Here is an 8839-nt window from a genome sequence, read left to right on the forward strand (position 1 = left end):
TAAAGAAAGGGTCATGATGATCCCAAATCATTTGTTGTAAAGTTCGTAATGGATGAGAAATGGTGGAGTTTGAGGCAATAAGTCCTGTACATTCTAACTTATTGACTGCTTGAACTACATACAAGCTGTCCAAGTAGATATTGAATGGAATATTGGGGAACATTTTAAAGACTTGAAGAACAGTTAAGATTTCTGCTTGTTGAGCAGAAGAGCCAGGGAAAAGAAACTTCTGAACTTTACCCTGATAATAAATAGCTCCAGTACCTGTTTTAGATCCATCAGTGAAAATCACAGGAGCCTTAGGGAGAGGTTGTTGTTTGGTGAGTCTTGGGAAAACTACAGAATTGTTGAGACAAAACTGTATATAAGGATGTTTAGGATAGTGAGTATCAAAATTAGCTTGAGTGGAGCATTTAACAATAGTCCAGGAATCTATGGAATTATATAACCAAGAAAGTTGAGACTTATCATAGGGAACAATAATAGTAGCTGGATGAATTCCAAATACTGTAATAGATGAATTGAGTGCCTTTAAAATTATTTGAGCTACTGCCTCAGGGTAAGACAAGAGCATTTTATTTGGTGAACAAGCCAGATGGACCCAAAACAATGGTCCATCTGCCAAAAGACTCCAGTAGGTATTTTTTTGTTAGGAATAACAATGAATTGTAATGGCTTAGGGAATAACAATGAATTGTATTGGCTTAGCGAGATCAATTCGATCTACTTGGGCCTTGTCTAATCTTTTTTGTACTATATTTAATACCTGACATGCCTCAGGAATGAGCTCTCTGGAAGATGTTGGTTGGGGGTCTCCTTGTAAGATGTTAAAGAGAGGAAGTAGTTCCCCTGTGGAAAGCCTCAAATACGGATGAATCCAATTTATATCCCCTAGTAGCTTTTGAAAATCATTTAATGTTTTTAGATGATCTACCCTGATTACAGTCATTTTTTTTTTTTAAATACACACATTTAATGTTGGTCTGTTTTAATTCTACGTAAAGCAATTCCAAAAATACAAACTTAACATCAGAGTCATGTGAACGACCATGATAAAATAAAACATTCACAATAATTATGTCTAAAGACAGTTCAGCTTGATAAATCATATTCCAAGTATGTTAAAGAAAGAGTTACTAAAAATACTGCTGGTTTTCAGTTAGAATTCAAGGACTTTGGGGAAAATGAAGTAATATGATACAGGTGGAGTGAATAAGGTTACATGGGATTTACATTTTCCATTACCCCTAGGCATAAACAAACATTCAAAAATCAACACAAACTCTGTGTGTTATTCAAAATATTGCAGCTGCAGGAAAGGCAACTTTAAATTAATAGCTAGGGGGAAATCAAGTTTTGGTGGAGGTAAACAGAAGTGACAGTTTTTAATTTGCACTTTTGTAAAGCTCATTTATACCTGGTCAACCAGAAACCAAATGCAGGACAACAAAGTTCTCTGCTTCTTTTGGCTATAATGTGATGAGAAAAAGTCATCTTTTGAAGATGTTTAAAGAAATAAAGCAACTTTCTTTACAAACAGTCAAATAATCAATTAAAGGAATAAATAAGTACTAACCCACATTTTTACCACTCTGTCATCACTACGCTTTATATATTTTTCATTTTGGTGGCAAATTCCCCAATTATTAGTCTAAAATTCACCAACCATTTTTAAAAGCAAAATGAATAACCACCAAAATAAGAATATTCTTCTGTTTACCCTTTGGCTAAGAAAGAAAAGAAAACAAAACAAAAAGAAACAGAAGACAACTCTAACACTGGTGATAAAAGAAACTTTTTTCTTTTTTTTGCATTTAAAATAAAGTTATCAATTTAAATCTTGGTACATTTTATAAAAACAAGAGGTAATGTTGTAAAAAAACAGCAGTAACCTTAACTGGCAACTTACTGTTTGTTAACCCTGTGCAATAAAATACTTTGTTCATACTACACTTATTCAAACATGACTAACAGTTACTACAGACATTTCAGGAATCTTCATGGGACTCCTACAGACTTACTGTTAAAACTGAGAGACATTTACAGTCATAATGTGCCATGAAAACCTGAAAATGTTACTTATAAAAGGAGATGCTGGTATTATTTGAATTTGTTTTAGGTATTGAACAGCTGAGTTACAAGGACTGAAAGTGAAAAGCATGCTAAAAGCCCATGAACACTGTTGTTCACACCCTTCTTCAGTACACACTAAACTTGTTTGACACATTTCTCTTCATACATAGCAAGCAACAGCACCCAGTAAAAGCCTGAGAAGAAATGCTGCTGTGTAAATACTGCAACTATTCCTGAAATAAAGAATTATGGGATATATACTCCAAAGCTGCCCATTCCCATAATTTGTATTGCATAGGTCACATATTCACACACATATATATACACACATGTGTATATATATGTACATGTAAAGAATACATTAAGACCACAATGAAGTCTAGTCACAGAGCAATTTACAGGCTCAATATATTTTTTTACACTTTGCATGAAAGAAAATTTCAATATTTTACAGTGTTTCAGTAGGCATTATATACACTGCACTTTATGAAATCTAAAAGGTATTGAAATAAATTTCTTCCAACATTTTGGTAACAAAACAGACAATGTTTCTCCAAAGTCTTGTGCTATCTACATGATCTGTTTGCTCTGATAACCACTAACCACAAAAACTGACTCAATGGAATAATTAGAAAAATTATCTAACACCATGCATGGGTTTGAATCAATTTTAATATCCTATCCTAAAAATATTCTACAAGTCTTAAGATTTAAAAATTAAGTCTCTGTTTTGATTTGTAAAAGATATCTTTTTATAACAATATCTGTAACATTGACAAGTACATGTTAAGGCTAGTATCATCTTCTTTTGTGATTTTGTTGTTGTTGTTCTTGCTGTTTTAAGAAAGAGTAAAAGCCAGACTTCTTTAGGGCTTTGAACTGTACCTACATAAAGTGAGAGTGCAGTGAACACAATGTTCAGTCCTACAGTCAGGATGCAGTCGCTCCTTCCCATTCCACAAGATACTGCGCCTTTCCATCGAGTGTCACCCAATGAGCCAAAACTCGGTATTTTTCACCACATGCTATTCTACCTGCAGCACCAAAATAACTAGTAATGGAGTTATTCAGATAATCTCCTGATCTGAGTTGTAACTCCTGATCTGCTAAAGTTATTTAGAATCTCTGTGTTGAGTTCCTCAAATTGATAATCTTCTTTGCCTTCATCATCTTTTACAATTTCTGAGTTCTGAGTCTGGAGTGTTGTCTTGGAAGATGACCTCTTCTTCTCCGCAAATGTGGTATTGCAGCAGGCCAAGATCTTCCTGTGCGAGTTCTTTTTCTGGAGTCAGATAATCATAATGCCTGGAAATGCTAGATGATGTAGTTTCTTTTGCACTGAAAGCACACGTGAAATCCACATCTGAGGTATTAGAAGAATGTGCAGGTCCCTCAGTTCTCCCTATAGAACAAGGTAAATCCAAGGTAGGACTCTCTGAAACTGATTCCTTTTCCAACGGTGACTCAGTAGTTTTCTGAATCATCTTTCTTGTGTATGGTCCAGGAGGATGACCTACAGATTTTTTCTTTCCTCTTTTTCTATTCCATTGCTTACTTCTCTTGAATCAGATATAGGTTTGGATGCCTTTCTGCCTTTAATTTTAAATTCAAGGGAAGTTCCTTCAGGTTCTTTCTCTGCTTTAAAAGCCACATTTGGTGGCACAGGAGGAACACAAATTCGCAACCCAAACAAATGCTTCTTCTTCTTTATTTCTTTCCCAGACATAAACATGGTCTTGTAATCATTTAATGCCTCCAGAACATGCTCATATCTTTCAGATTTTGGTGTGTCTGCCAGCTCTCCAGGGTGCAATCTATCCCAGTTTTCATTAATGTATGTCATAAGTTCAAGTTCAAAATCAAAGTATTTCTTCTTGTGAATAACACTTAGGTTGTAAAGGCATAGGTGTGCTATATCTACCCACTGTAATGGTAGATGTTTGAGGTATTCTGGTCCAGAACTGCAGACAGAGCAAATAAATGTATAAAATCTGTATCCAAATAGCATTGGTTTTTGAAGGCATTGCACACAAGCCTCATGAAACCACTGCTTACATTTGCAGCACTGTAGCATCTTTAAATACCAGTCTCCAGGGCCTCCACAATAGCAGTAACACTGCTGGATATTGGTTTTATGACCTGCATCCCATTGAAGGTCTGCCACACTATCGGGTAATGTCTGCTTCATGACTTGCAATGCTTTGGCATTTGGTCCTTTTTTAAGTGCACCACCCCTCTTTGTTGTTGCAAAAACACACTGTCAACAGAGACATTTTTCATCTGAATTAATCACACTGGAATCAATATGAGGTGTATGACAAAACTGATGATACCCTTGGCCACACTTATCACATATAACCATTTCATTAGGAGCTTCTGAATACTCTTCTTGACATATTGTACAGACCATTTTCCCACTTCCAGTGGCTCTTGTTTGTTTGTTTTGGTATCCTGTCATTTCTCCTCAACTCTGTTTACTTGGTATGCTTGGTAGGACCTGGTCTCCCATAGCTCCTGGGATTATGGCTCCAGTCAGGAAAGTAATCAGACAGCCTGGGACCTCTCAGCCCAAATCTGCAACTCCCTGTTTGAATGTCCTTCCAGAGAACCCAGGATTTAGAACTGTCTTCAAATATGATGAAGCAGCTCAGTTTCAAAATGTTTATCTTTTTGATAGTTCCAAGATAAAACAAACCATCTGACCATCTAGCTAGGACATCCTGACCCTCTTCAAATTTACATGCTGACATTTTGGCTTTATGTCCATCCTGTAAAGACAGCTTGGTCAAGGATGTTGGGGTCTTTTGGTTTCGACATAAAGGAGACCGCTTGTGGACCAGTGAATTACCTGCCCCTGTAGAGTCTCTCATTTGGTCACTTCAGTGGTGCCAACTGCTTCATACAGGAAAATATAACCAATCACGTCCCCATGAGCACTTCCCCTGTGACTCCGAACACTTACTGGGCACCCGCCCCACCGGGAGCCCCCCACATATGCACGCACAAAACGAGGTCCTCAGGGAAGAGGGTCGTGGGTAGAGTGAGCCTTCCTATACCGGCCTCAAACACAGCCCACTTTGCTACAGCCCTTCACCATTTTGGTTTCCCGCAGACTGCATGATTACAGTCTTTAGTGGTCTCACTACTGATTTGTTTAGTTGGGCTCCCAAAAATTCTTGTGTTTTACCCAATTGTACTTTTTCAGGGGCTATAACGAGTCCCCATGATTTAAGTTGTTCTGTCAAATTAGCGTAGATATTCTTTAATATGTCTTCTTCTGGATGGCATAATAATATATCATCCATATAATGATAGATAATAAGCTTGGAGTACTTTTGTCAAATTGGCTTTAATGCCTGATCAACATAAATTTGACACATAGTGGGGCTATTGGCCATACCTTGTGGCAAAACAACCCATTCATATCGTTGGTCAGGTTGTTGATGATTTACAGATGGGAGGGTGAAAGCAAATCTCTCACAATCCTGAGGATGTAATAGGATAGAGAAAAAACAGTCTTTTATGTCTATAATTATTGTAGGCCAATCTTTTGGTAAAGCAGTAAGGACTGGAAGTCCTAACTGAGTTGGTCCCTTGGCTTGCATAGTAGCATTAATAGCTCTTAAGTCATGAAGGAGCCTCCATTTTCCTGATTTCTTTTTAATGATAAAAATAAGGGTATTCCAAGGAGAAGTAGAAGGTCTAATATCATTTGCATCTAACTGTTGTAGTACCAGTTCTTGGGCCGCCTTAAGTTTTTCTAATGTTAGGGGCCACTGAGAGACCCACACTGGTGCATTAGATTTCCAAGTTATTTTTATATACTTTTGTTCAGTGATCCCTAAGAAAAACCCAAGCCTTGGTGACCTTGATTGGCCTTAACACTAATTGGCTGGGTATTTCCCTGGCCATAGCGGCCAAGCCCCTTGTCCCATTTATGACCTTGTTTTACCATTAGATTTTGAGCCTCTTGGCTACAATGGCCTTCTGTAGTGAGTACTAAATCCATTTGTATGAGAATATCTCTGCCCCATAAATTAACAGGTAAGTGGTCTAAGATGTAAGGTTGAATTGGTCCCTGTTGACCCTCTTCATTTATCCTAGTTAATACAGCACTACTCCTTTGTGGGCTAGTAGCTACACCCAATCCCCTTAAGGTTTGTTCTGCTACTTGTAGAGGCCATTCTTTTGGCCAATCTTTTATGGTAATAATGCTAGTATCAGCTCCTGTATCTAGGAGTCCTGAGAACTCTTTATTTTTAATCATTAGTTTGAGCATAGGCCTATTTTTTAGATCCATTGTAAGATAAGCAATATCAACCCCAGAAGATCCCAAACCTGCAGTTCCCCTAGTTGCTGTGGTCTATGGAAATTTTTTATGAAGGCTGGGAATAATCAAGAGCTGAGCTATGCAGTCCCCAGGTGATATGGACATAATTCCTTGAGAAGAATGAGCAAGAACTTTAATTTCTCCTGTAAAATCAGAATCAATAACTCCAGGGATAACTATGAGTCCCCTGAGTGCACTAGAGCTCCTACCTAATAAAATTCCAACAGTATCAGGAGGTAAGGGACCTTTTAGGTCTGTAGGGATAGGTTGTACTCCCATTTCTGGAGTTAGTATTGCTCTGGCGGTGGCACAGAAGTCCAATCCTGCACTCCCTGTTGTGACTCTCCTTGGATTGTCAATAGTTGGTGAGTCCTTTGTACTTGTTGAACCACCCCATACACTTTTGAGGGGCCCCAGGGAGATGGGCCCCAACTTCCATTTTTTGTCTGTCCATGAGGGGGCAGAGGTACTCCATCTATATCTATCATAGATCTACATTCAAATGCCCAATGATTACCTTTTATACATCTAGGACAAAGTTGAGGCTTAGGTCTTCTAGGGGGTTGATTAGGGTCCCTTAATTGTGAACAGTCCTTTTTGAAATGTCCAGGTTGTTTACAATAAAAACAAATTCCTGGAGGCCCTCCTCTTTTTATAAGACCTTGTAATCCTTGTGCAATGGCTGCTGCCATAACTTCTCCTTGAATCACAGTCTCATTGATATCTCTACACACTTTGATATATGTACTTAGGTCCTTATTTTTCCAGGGATGAATGGCATCCTTACACCATTTATTAGCCTGTTCATAAGCTAACTGTTTTACCAAGGGCATAGCTTGATCCACATCCCCAAAGATGCAGTCTGCTGTTTGCATCAGCCTCGCTACAAAATCAGCGTATGGCTTGTTTGATCCCTGAATAACTTTTGACAGTTGACCTTGCAAGTCCCCACTCCCTTGTATACTTTTCCATGCTTTTACAGCAGCTGCAGAAACCTGCATGTACACTGCAGGATTATAGCCAATTTGAGTTTGTTGTCCTGGGAATATTACCATTCCCATAAGCATCTCTAAATTCCACTGAGGATTTCCTGCTGCAGCATTGTGGCATGCAGTATCATTGGAATGCTCCTGCCACGCTGTTTTCCAGACCAGATATTGCCCACCTGACAACCTGGCTCATGCCACATTACCCCAATCATCAGGAGTAAGATTCATTCCCCCTATGGATTCCACAAGTGATAAAGTAAAGGCTGCTTGGAGGCCATAGGTCATAACAGCCTCTTTTAATTGTTTTACTAATTTAAAATCTAAGGATTGATGGAATCTCTGATTACTTTTATCTTCAAACACTGGAAAGGCTATTGTGCCTTGTTGTAGGAAGTTCCATCCTATTGATTCAGAATGGCTGCAACAACATTTTTGTTTCCCCACGTAGTCACCATTATAAGGTGGGGGAGCAGACAGTGTAAGTCCTTGAGCTTTATTTTTGACTGTCACCTGTGATCTGGGTGAGCCTTTAATAGCAAGATTTTTAGCCCTACACACTAATTCCATTTCCTCTTCAGAGCTATCCTCACAACTGGTTTCATTTTCCCTGTCTGCCTCTGATCTTATTGACACCCTTTCTGATGCTTGAGACTTTTCCTCTTTTATTTCCTCCAAAACCTCTTCTCCTTGTTTTATGGCCTCTCTGCATTTGGGCTTAGGAGTATCTAAACACCCTCTAACTAACATCCATATGGCCATGGTTCACAGAGGTAATGGTTGTACTCTCTCTGTCGCTCTCAAATCCTCCCCTAGATGCTCCCATTGAGGGATATTCAGTAATCCCTCATCTAAAAGCCATGGAGCAATATTTTCCACTGTGCATAAAAAATTCTGAGCTGTTTTAGTTTCAAGAGGAGTTCCCTTAAAAGAGCAAATCTTTTAAGGGAGCTTCCATATGCACTTGTGACATTTCTGTACCCATCTTTTACCACCAAACTATCTAGAAAGTAAATTACTGTATGTATTAATACAAAAGCGAAAGCACACTTACTCTCCATTGTTATCCGTGAACTTTAAATTCGTCGCTTATTCCGTGAACCTTAACCTGGCCAGAATTTACCTTGATTTTACCTAATTAGTTTCTTCTTTATATACTCATTTCCCGGGTTTCAGCACCACTTATCATCGACCACCAGCCCACGGAGGCAATGATAACGCATATGCTTCTTTTTCACAGGAACAAAAAAGACCAAAGACCAAAGACCAAAGACCAATGAACAATGAACAATGAACTTTATTCCAGGAAGTGTCTGGGTTATATAGCAAGCAAAAGCCAATCAGAGTCAGTCTGAGATATTAGCCTATCAAGGGTCAGTCACTAGGCAGTTAGCAAGCAAAAGCCAATCAGAGTCAGTCTGAGATATTAGCCTATCAAGGGTCAGTCACT

General features: G+C 38.5%; 1 pseudogene; it reads right to left on the reverse strand.

Annotated features, from left to right (window-relative positions):
• Positions 1-3003: 3003 nt before the first annotated feature.
• LOC124973314 (metal-response element-binding transcription factor 2-like) lies at positions 3004-4950 on the reverse strand (annotated as a pseudogene).
• Positions 4951-8839: the final 3889 nt, after the last annotated feature.

This window comes from Sciurus carolinensis (assembly GCF_902686445.1).
Source record: "Sciurus carolinensis chromosome 14 unlocalized genomic scaffold, mSciCar1.2 scaffold_123_arrow_ctg1, whole genome shotgun sequence".
Classification (NCBI taxonomy): Eukaryota; Metazoa; Chordata; class Mammalia; order Rodentia; family Sciuridae; genus Sciurus; species Sciurus carolinensis.